Source organism: Castor canadensis, chromosome 2 (assembly GCF_047511655.1).
Source record: "Castor canadensis chromosome 2, mCasCan1.hap1v2, whole genome shotgun sequence".
Lineage (NCBI taxonomy): Eukaryota > Metazoa > Chordata > Mammalia > Rodentia > Castoridae > Castor > Castor canadensis.
Window position 1 is genome coordinate 66,176,670 of NC_133387.1, and position 12,033 is coordinate 66,188,702.

The 12,033-nt window shown below is 36.7% G+C and overlaps 1 protein-coding gene across 4 annotated transcripts in view; it reads left to right on the plus strand.

Annotated features, from left to right (window-relative positions):
- The window catches only part of Lhfpl3 (LHFPL tetraspan subfamily member 3), a 543,198-nt gene that overhangs the window by 256,787 nt on the left and 274,378 nt on the right, over window positions 1-12,033 (plus strand). The window lies entirely within an intron of this gene.

Below are 12,033 nucleotides of genomic sequence, written 5' to 3' on the forward strand. Positions count from 1 at the left end.
CCAGGACTTCTCACTATTGAAAACCTCTATAAATAAGAGAAAAGAATGGAAGATTCTATCAAAGTCTTGGAAGGACTTTTTGGAGCACATGGTCTGTAAACTCCATATGTTTAAACATTTCCTTTAGCTAGTTAGGTCAATTCCTCTTTGAAAAGGCTGTGTGTTCTATCATTCAACAAACATTTATGAGCACCTAGCATATACCCAGCTGTGTGCAAGTAGCAGCCACAGTATGCCTCTAAGGACACAGAACTGTTCCCTCATCATTGCAGCAATGTGTGGTGAGAGCTGTGATAGCAGGATTCTTTTACCTAAATCGGACTAAGACAGCAAAAGAAAGAAGGGATAGTTCCACTATCAAATTTCTGTTTAAGAAAGCTTGTTGATGTGTGAGGATTTAAACATTTCAGAACCAAGATTCTTAAGCACTTGGCTTATGAATCCAGGAACAACTTATATCGCCTCCAATCCATAAGCAGCAATGAAAACAAAGATCCTCTTGCAGTTTAATGAGAGAACTGCTTATACAAACTAGATTTTCTCAGATTGCTTCAACTGATAGGATACCTGTACAACCTGGAAATCATTTTATCTTCACCACATTATTGATGGAAGCTCTCAAGTCACTCCTGTAATCTCCATGTGCCTCAGTTTCTCTAGTGTGTAAATATGCAGCTGCAGTGGAACTGCTACTTTTTGTGCGTGTGTGGTTTTTTAAAATTTTATTAGCTTATAATAGTTGTACAGGGGAGTACATTGTAATATTTACATACGTGCTTATAATATATCTTAGTTAGATTTACCCCCTCTATCATCCTCCCTTCTCCTCCCTCCCCCCTTTCTTAGAACAATTTCAACAGGTTTCATTCTTCTATTTTCATATATGATTACAAAATTCATCCACCATATTCACCCTCATTCACCCTTTCCCTGTGCTCTCCTTCCTCGCACTGGTACCCACACTTGGAAAAGAACTGTTTTTCTTTCCTGCACTTCATTTTTTAAGTGTATATTGATAGTCCAAGGGGTTTTCACTTTGGTACTTCAGGCCCCTATGTATCATGCTTTAATCAAATTAACCACATTCCCTACCCTCCCACCCTCCCACCCCCATTATCTACTTTCTCTTTCACTGTGCTCCTCTGACACTCAACATTTTGCAGTACAGTACATTGTATTATATTCATATATAGATGGGTTATTTAAATAATTTTCATTCTCTAACATTTTCTTTCCCTCTCCTGCCTCCCATAGTCCCCTCAGACAGATTCACTAATATAATTTTGCTCTTTCTCACTATATAAATGTATGTGTGTATATATAGATACATATATAATCACATATGTATATGTATCTATATATACATTTAACCTATAAGTCTAGCTTCCACATATGAGGGAAACATGAGACTTTTGACTTTTTGAACCTGGCCTACTTCACTTAACATTATGTTCTCAAGTTCCATCCATTTATCTGCAAACAACATAATTTCATTATTCTTTATGGCTGAATAAAACTCCATTGTGTATATATACCACATTTTCTTAATCCAGTCATCAGTGGGATGGGGCATTTGGGCTGCTTCCAAAGTTTGGATATTGTAAATATGCTGCAGTAAACATGGGTGCACAAATAGCTCTATCATATCCTGGAGCACATTCCTTCAGATATATGCCCCAGAGTTGTATCTCTGGATCCTATGGTGGAACTGCAACTCTTGTATCCCAGATTGCATCTCCCCCACCCCCAACTGTCTCCTCTGTGACATTGTGTGCCACAAAGCTGCCTACACACCCTAAACTCCCTGAACCCTTCTTGTCTCATAATTTAGTCACCTGGCATTAATCACTTGCTGCTAGCTTTGTTTGCATTCATACCAAGTTAGTGTTTTTAAATCTCGTTTTGACATTGAAAGCTGTCTTCTACTTAGAGTTATCTTGATGCATGTGAGGAAAATAATTATTCCTTATGCTATTTACTTTAACCTCTGTGTTTATAAAGTCTTAAACTTTTAGCCACTGCATTTCATTATAAGACCACATGTAATTTAGTTTCTGCCAATGCTCTCAAATATTTAACCTTTCTAAGGATCTTCTCTCTGTTCCATGGCTGAAAACTGAATTACTTAGTTCCTCCTGCCTTGTAAGCTATGGTTCCCAGTGTGTCATTAATGTCCTGTTGCATGGAAAACTATCAAAAATTTAAACTAAAGTTCTTCTTTCCTTTTGACTATGTCAGAGAAATTTATTTTCTCATTTATAAAGCATATTGTCTTATTAGTGAAAATCTATTCTCCACTCTCAATAGATTGTGACTAATAATAGGTAATTCAGGTATTTTCCATGTGAGTGTATCCTTATGAGGTCTATAAAAGAATGGAAAACAGGCAAAACAGCAGATTACCTTATCTTCAAACTACTGGAGAGTCCCATCCGGGAGATCCAGTGGTCAGATGCATAGTTATGTAACACTACCAATAAAATTATTTTGTTCTGCTTTAAACCCAGTTCTTGCCATTACTTAAATAGCATTTGATGAGGTTCAGGACACACTGTACCAAAATGTGGCACCTTGACACATTGAATATTTTAAGCTGAAAGAGTGTGAGAAACGGCAAGTACAGGAAAGACTCTCTGACCTTCACTTGAAGCAGATCAAAAGAGGCTCATGTGAGAGGTGCCCTCCTTCATCTCAGAGGAAAGGAGCACCTTATGTCCATAGCGGGAGGCATGCTGAGAAGAATCTGAACAAACAGGCTTTGCTAAACCTCTCCCAGGTACTACCCTTAGCTCATGCCCTTTTGTCCTTTCATATTTTTTCACAATTTCTGCTCTTTATCAAATGCAGCATTATAATGCTTAAGTTTAGACATTTCTTAAGGTCTTCATTTTGTTAGTCAGCTTTCTATTACTTAAAAGAGGAAAAGGTTTATTTTAGCTCATAACTTCAAAGCTTTCAGTCCATGGTTGCTTGGGCATGGTTCTTTGGGCTTGTGGGTATACATATACCCAGGAAACCAAAAAGAGACAGGTAGAGGCCAGGGTTCCAATATCCCTTTCAAGAGCACACACCTAATGACCCAACTTCCTTCCAGTAGGATCTCCTAATGGTTCCACCACCCCTAATAGCACAGTGGACCAGGAAACAAGTCTGTTGAAGGATCATGTGTCTTATAAAAGTTACGTTAATGGTATTTATGAACTCTTCTCTTACTAACCTCTCTTTTGTTATAGGGGCCCCAGCAAAAAAGCTAGAAGGGTAGATACAAAAGGTTTAGCTTCCTTTTCCACACAATCAATAACCTAAATGCTTTACTTTTATTTTTTTCACTGTTATAAAAAATATTATTTATTTATTTATTTTTATTCATATGTGCATACAAAGCTTGGGTCATTTCTCCCCCCTCCCACCACCCCCTCCCATACTCCCCACCCCCTCACTATCCGGCAGAAACTATTTTACCCTTAGCTCTAATTTTGTTGTAGAGAGAGTATAAGCAATAATAGGAAGGAACAAGGGTTTTTGCTAGTTGAGATAAGGATAGCTATACAGGGAGTTGACTCACATTGATTTCCTGTGCATGTGTGTTACTTTCTAGGTTAATTCTTCTTGATCTAACATTTTCTCTAGCTCCTGGTCCCCTTCTCCTATTGGCCTCAGTTGCTTTTAAGGTATCTGCTTTAGTTTCTCTGCATTGAGGGCAACAAATGCTAGCTAATTTTTTAGGTGTCTTACCTATCCTCACATCTCCCTTGTGTGCTCTCGCTTTTATCATGTGATCAAAGTCCAATCCCATTGTTGTGTTTGCCTTTGATCTAATGTCCACATATGAGGGAGAACATACGATTTTTGGTCTTTTGGGCCAGGCTAACCTCACTCAGAATGATGTTCTCCAATTCCATCCATTTACCAGCAAATGATAACATTTCATTCTTCTTCATGGCTGCATAAAATTCCATTGTGTATAGATAACACCTTTGCTTAATCCATTCATCAGTAGTGGGGCATCTTGGCTGTTTCCATAACTTGGCTATTGTGAATAGTGCTGCAATAAACACAGGTGTGCAGGTGCCTCTGGAGTAACCTGTGCAACACTCTTTTGGGTATATCCCCAAGAGTGGTATTGCTGGATCATATGGTAGATCAATGTTTAGATTTTTAAGTAGCCTCCAAATTTTTTTCCAGAGTGATTGTACTAGTTTACATTCCCACCAACAGTGTAAGAGGGTTCCTTTTTCCCTGCATCCTCACCAATACCTGTTGTTAGTGGTGTTGCTAATGATGGCTATTCTGATAGGGGTAAGGTGGAATATTAGTGTGGTTTTAATTTGCATTTCCTTTATTGCTAGAGATGGTGAGCATTTTTTCATGTGTTTTTTGGCCATTTGAATTTCTTCTTTTGAGAAAGTTCTGTTTAGTTCACTTGCCCATTTCTTTATTGGTTCATTAATTTTGGGATAATTTAGTTTTTTAAGTTCCCTATATATTCTGTTTATCAGTCCTTTGTCTGATGTATAGTTGGCGAATATTTTCTCCCACTCTGTGGGTGGTCTCTTCAGTTTAGAGACCATTTCTTTTGTTGAGCGAAGCTTTTTTGTTTTATGAAGTCTCATTTATCTATGCTATCTCTTAGTTGCTGTGCTGCTGGGGTTCCATTGAGAAAGTTCTTACCTATACATACTAACTCCAGAGTATTTCCTACTCTTTCCTGTATCAACTTTAGAGTTTGGGGTCTGATACTAAGATCTTTGATCCAATTTGAGTTAATATGGGCATAGGATGATACACATGGATCTAGTTTTAGTTTTTTGCAGACTGCTAACCAGTTTTCCCAGCAGTTTTTGTTGAAGAGGCTGCTATTTCTCCATTGTATATTTTTAGCACCTTTGTCAAAGACAAGTTGGTTATAGTTGTGTGGCTTCATATCCGGGTCCTCTGTTCTGTTCCACAGGTCTTCGTGTCTGTTTTTGTGCCAGTACCATGCTGTTTTTATTGTTATTGCTTTGTAATATAGTTTGAAGTCAGGTATTGTGATACCTCCAGCATTGTTCTTTTGACTGAGTATTGCCTTGGCTATTCATGGCCTCTTGTGTTTCCATATAAATTTCATGGTAGATTTTTCAAGCTCTAATGAATGTCATTGGAATTTTTATGGGAATTGCATTAAACACATACATTACTTTTGAGAGTATAGACATTTTTACTATGTTGATTCTACCAATCCATGAGCATGGGAGATCTCTCCACTTTCTATAGTCTTTCTCAATCTCTTTCTTCAGAAGTTTATAGTTTTCCTTGTAGAGGTCGTTCACATCCTTTGTTAGGTTTACACCTAGGTATTTGATTTTTTTTTGAGGCTATTGTAAATGGAATTGTTTTCATATATTCTTTCTCAGTTTGTTCATTATTAGTGTATAGAAATGCTAATGATTTTTCTATGTTGATTTTATATCCTGCTACCTTGCTATGGCTATTGATGTTGTCTAGGAGCTTTTGAGTAGTGTTTTTTGGGTCTTTAAGGTATAGGATCATGTCATCTGCAAATAGGGATATTTTGACAGTTTCTTTACCTATTTGTATTCCTTTTATTCCTTCTTCTTGCCTAATTGCTCTGGCTAGGAATTCCAGTACTATGTTGAATAGGAGTGGAGATAGTGGGCATCCTTGTCTGGTTCCTGATTTTAGAGGGAATGGTTTTAATTTTTCTCTGTTAAGTATAATGCTGGCTGTAGGTTTGTCATATATAGCTTTTATAATGTTGAGGTACTTTCCTTCTATTCCTAGATTTCTTAGAGCTTTTATCATGAAATTGTGTTGGATCTTATCAAAGGCTTTTTCTGCATTTATTGAGATGATCATGTGGTTTTTATCTTTGCTTCTGTTAATGTGTAAACTCATTACTTTTGGAGTTTTATTTGATAGACTCATTTTCAGCATAAGTGTGATTATTATCAAAGGCAGAGTATTCAATAAGAGACTTTTCCATGAATGTTGAGAAAAGATATCGTTGGAGGATATAAAGTGCTGTCCTTGGAGCTGCATTTGAGGGTAGAGGGGTTAAGATTGTATGGCAGCTCAGTAATGGATGTCCTCATAGCTCCATGTATGTAGAATCAGGTAAATGATCAAGGTACATTTCACATACATATGAAAATAACATGAAACCCACTAAAAACTTAAAATTTTTTAAAGGCGGGGAGGAGGGAAGAGGGTTAAGGAAGAATAATAGAGGGATAAGTTTGATCAAAGTACATTATATGCATAAATGTATAAATGATACCCCTTTGTACAATTAACTTATGCTAATAAAAAAATTTTTAAAGAATCCACATTTTTGTAAATGGAAAAATGATACCTGTTGAAACTAATCCAGGAATAGGGGAAGGATGAAATAAAGGAAGAGGTGAATTCAAGTATGATATATTTGATTATTATAAGAACTTGTAAATGCCACAATTTGCCCCACCCACCACAACAATAAAACTAAAAAAAAAAAAAATCTACATTTAGAGCTGGAAGGTGTCTTAAAGCTGACTTAGTTCAATTCCTTCCTTTTAGAGATGAGGAGCCTGGACTGCAGCTGTCATCCCATGTCACAAGGCTGGCTAGCTTTGGGCCTGAACCAGAGCATAGTCCAGAATTCCACACTGTGTTGATTTCTTACATGCATAAGTTCATGCATGTATCACTGTAGTCTTATGAGAGAGCATCAAGACAAGATGACGGAACTAAGTGAGATATTTTATCTATTTCTGTATTTGAAATAGAAAAAACCACTTGACATTTAAAATTTCTATTTCATAACTTTAGAAAGCTCAAGTTCATTTTCTTTATTCAGCAAATGTTTACTAAAGACCTATTCTGAGTCAGGCATTGTATTTGAGTTTGGTACCTTGTTTACTCTTATTAAATAATACCAAAATATGCTTAAGTGTAACTGATGATTACACATGTTGAACACATGATTTCCAGCTGGTGGTAATTTTCAGAGGTGTTGGAAACTCTAGGAGGTAGGGCCTAGCTGGTGGAAGTATATTATAAGGATCATTCTTTGAAGGGCATATCTTCCCCTGGCCCCTTCCTGCCTCTTTCTGCTTTCGCCTCCACATGCTCCCACAGCCATGATGTTCTGCTGAAGCTCATGGAACCAACCAACCGTGGACTGAATCCTCTGAAACTTTGAGCCAAAACAAATCTTTCCTCCCTTAGGTTATTTTTGTCGGTATTTGGTCATAGCAGTAAAAGCTAGCTAACACACTTGACATCATATATATATATAACAACCAATTAAAGTGTATAAGAAGTCTTTCATCTGTAAGTTTATTATTTAAATTACTTGGAGACAATTGTTTTCAAGATTTACAATTGCCGTGGGATTTAAAGATACAGAGGTTAGAGAAAACTTTTTACTATGAACCTCTCAGATAATCACTAGTGTATGAGTGTGTACCCCTGTATGCTCAAGACACCAGCACCTGTGCCAGAGATGTAGTCACCTGAACTTTTTGTCAATATTCACCAAACCAAGGTAGGAACACAGGATAGTGTGAAGGCTCAGTCATTCATTTACTATAAACATTCCCTTTATATCCAAATAAGGTTTCAGGAGCAAAAAAATATAAGACAAATATTATATTTTACCAATTTCATGACTATACATTTTTCTAATTTTTACCTCTCTAAAATCAATATTCATCTTATGACCAAATCTTTGTATGGTTAATTAGTAGTGGGCTTTTTCCTAAGTGGTTCATAGAATAATGTTGTTTTATAATCTTATCTTGTTTGTTTGTTTGTTTGTTTTGGCAGTTCTGGGGTTTAAACTCAGGGCCTTGCTCTTGCTAGGCAAATGCTCTACCACTTGAACTATATCCTCAGCCCTTTTGTTTTTAGGTTATTTTTCAGATGGGATCTTGCTTTCTTTTTATTTGAAGGGAGAGAGTGCCTGCAGCCAGCCTTGAGCCATAATCCTACCTATAAACTCCAGTACAGAAGGAATCACAGACACACCCCATGCCCAACTTGTTTGTTGAAATGGGGTCTAACTACTTTGTACCCAGTTTGGCCATGAACCATGATCCTCTTGATCACTGCCTCCTGGGTAAGCTGGAATTACAGACATGAGCTGCTACACCTAGCTTTGTAATCTTATAATCTTGAACTTCATGAAATAAAGTAAATTTGTCTGATAATAAGGATCTTTAAAAAACAGGTGCAAAATTAAAGTTAAAAAGAAACAAATCTAGCTTCTGCTACAATGGAAGTCAAAATTAACTGTTTTACAAAAACCTGGGTAGAATATCAGTTAAACATGGAAGTCTCTCTAGAAACCTCAATAAAATGACAATGGAGGAGCGAAATAGAACAACTCCCCTGACTACTCCCCACAAAGAAAACTAAGAGACTACTTCCATTGGTGAATGACTTCATCGTATTCTCAGAAGATAGAAAATAGGAATGGCAACTGACATGACTAAGTAAGAGTGTCAACAAAAGGGGTGCTAATGTAAATTAAAAACTGCAATTCTGCAGAGATGTTGTTGGGTGGTTGGTAGATATAGACAAAGTTCTTTTGGGGACATCAGCCAAATAGATTTCAATACAATGTAAATATAATTTTTCTATCTCATCTTTAAATATTAGTATTAAAACTTATTCAATATTTTATTTAAGTTAGGATATTTTTAAAAACCTATTCAGTTATACTTTCTGTTTCAAGGCATAATATCTCACACTTGGGAGGGAGGGCTGAGTAGATTTGTCCAAGTAGTATATAAATATAAATATTATTACAAATATTCATTATATATAAATGCATATATATGGTAATTGGTTTAAACCCTCTAAATGGTTTATACTAGTTTCACTCTGATATCTACTGTTTTGCAGAAATTCTATGATTTCATAAATTATGCTTTTATAAATGCTAATGGTCAAGAAGAAGATAGAGTTTATTCTCCATAATGTAAAGCCTACTGAACTGTGCTTTCTGTAAGTGATCACTCTCATTACCACCTTGTATTTTGTAGAACACTATCTCCATACCCATTCTGGCCAAGGATCCTAATGCATTATAACATCTTTAATGAATGTTTAAAGCCTCCCCACAGTAATAGTTTCCCCCAACTATAGGGAAGTAAGAAAAAAATACTTCTGAATCTGTTTTTCTATGGAAGAACAAAAAGAAACTCTAAAAGGAAATTCTGTCAATTTGTCATTTTTTATTGTGGCATATAATAGAATCTCAGGGAGAATGTTATTACAGTTAAAGAAATGCAAGAGAGGACAATTATTTAAGGTGTTTTCCTAAGTCACTTATATTGGCTATTTTGTCCCATCTGTCAAGAAAAAGTTATAGGCAGTTAGCTTTTCCAGGAGAGAGGTTTCAGAAGGAGTCACTGTGATTTATGTTTTAGAATTCAGTGTTACAGACTTGTTCTGAAAAGACCTCCTACAGGAATGAGTAATTCCTAGGGAGTCCCCTGCCAAGCTGCCCTGTGATAGGCCTTATTCAGTTATAATCTTGTCACTTCCCATCCCTCTTATTGAGGCTTTGAGCTTTGAATGCAGGGCTTTCCTATTCAGGACAGACATATTTTGCCCTTGGCTGCCACACCTATACCAGTGTATAGGTATGGGTAACTTTAGCTATGGGTAACTCCTGCCTTTACCTGTAGGCTCCAGGCCATGGGATAGCCTGGCAAGAGTGTTATGAGATCAAAAAGTGTTCTGAGCATCTGAAAGTATTTTAAAACCTTAAAATGTTTGATATTTTATTGTATTATATTATATCATATCATATCATATCATATCCACTTATATTATAGTCTGATCTTCTATCTGGTGCTACTAATCTTGCTTCAGCTTTTTGGGTACCCAGCGTTCAGCATTGGTGGACCTTGACTACCTGTTTACCCACCCTAGGTATGATAGATACTGCTTGACAGTAACCATGCACCATGACCAACAGGGACCACTATATGTCTTACCTTTCTCATTCTATAATCTAAGTGTGGCCCTGAAAAGAATTAGAATTGAGCCGGGTGCTGGTGGCTCATGCCTGTAATCCTAGCTACTCAGGAAGCAGAGATCAGGAGGATCGAGGTTCGAAGCCAACCCAGACAAATAGTTTGTAAGATCCTATCTCAGAAAAACCCTTCACAAAAAAGGCAGAGTGGCTCAAGGTGTAGGCCCTGAGTTCAAGCTCTAGTACCACACCAAAAAGAATTAGAATTGATAGCTGGACACATCAGCAGATAAAACCAGAGTCAATTGAGTCACAATTCAGTTGTATCTAAGGCCATACTTAGATACTTCTGAGATTAAAGTAGAAATGTATTTAAGTCTTCTAATTTGATTTTAGGGCCTTACCTAACAATTTTCTGGGGCATCCTCATTATCTGACCAAATATTTGAGGATGCTAAATAATGGATTTTTAGAAGCATTTGAGAGGTTTAGTGAATGGAATTATATCGCCTGATCCTAACTTATGTTGAAGAGCATACTGCTTATTCCTTCTCCATTTTCTAAAGACCCAGATAAATTGGCTTGTTAACATTAACCACTGTTATTGTCATTATCATTGAGCACTTATTTTGTATTTTATAGATATCTGAATTACTCCATTTGGAGGTAAGCTACACAAGCAGTATTAGAACTCTAGTGAAAAAACTCAGTCCAACCCATAATATTACCCTGTCATTCAATAAAATGAGTAGTTACAGAGCACCTACCATACACAGGAGAAGCATGCTAACACTTAACACAATAGTGAGCCATCACAGAGTATCTGGGTCTTGTTCCCATGTCTCTTGGAGGTTAAGAGTTAAATCACCTCACTAGTTGATTGTAAGACTTACAAACTCAAAGGTGAACTCTGTAATAAGGTATCAAATGTTAACTTCTAATGATAGAGTCCGTGCTATAAATATAAGACCTTTTGATTTTCAGTCCTCAATTGAAAAAATGAGATATCCAGCAATGTGCTGGCAAAGACCCCCAAGGAGATTACATAAGTTGAAATACTCATCTTTAGTCAAAATAAGTTCTGAGCATGTTTTCATGCTTAATAAACTCCTTTTAGCTGACTAGTCACTTCCCTCTAGAGTGCTGATGTATGTAAATTATTGGTGACTATTTATGAAGGCCTAGGAATATAGTCTGTCACAGATGTCAACTGAAGTATATGTGATTTTTTTCTCAAATATTTTATTATAAAAAATTTTAAATACAAGAAAAGTTGAGAGAATTATACAGTGACCATCTATGTACCTGCCACCTAAATTCTAGAGTTGACAAATTTATGGCTTATCACATAGCTTTCCATCTGTCCATCCATCAGCACATCTTATTTTTTTATATATTTCAAAGTGAGTTGCAGATGTCAGTGACCTTCATGCCTTAGCACTTCAGGGTTCAATATTTCTTCATGGTGTAAGGTACAAGTCTTAAGCATACCAGTCAATGAATTTTGATAGATACATACAACTCTGTAATCCTATAAAGATGGAGAAGATTTCCATTAGCCCAGAAAGTTCCCCATACTCTTCCCCACTCAGTCCCCACCCCAACACTAAGAGGCAACCATTTTCCTAATTTTTTTCTACAGATTAGTTTTGCCTGCACTAAAAGTTTATGTAAATTGATTATTACTCTTTTGTGTAAGACGTCTTTCTTTCATTCACCATGTTTTTGAGATCCGTTCATGCCATCATCTCCCCGCCTTTGGCCATATTGGGGTTTTAACTCAGGGCCTTGTGCTAGGCACACACTCTGCACTTGACCTAGCCCTTTTTGCTTTGGGTTATTTTTTTTTTAAGATAGGATCTCTCTTTTTGCCCAGGTCAACCTCAGACCACAGCTTATTGGTTGAGATGGGGATCTCACTAACTTTTCTCTCTGGCTGGCCTTGACTTCAATCCTCCTTATCTCCACCTCCCAAGTAGATGGAAATACAGCATGAGCCATGGCACTTGGCTTGTGCCACAGTTATTCTTATCATTGGATAATACTCCAATATATGAATGTACACA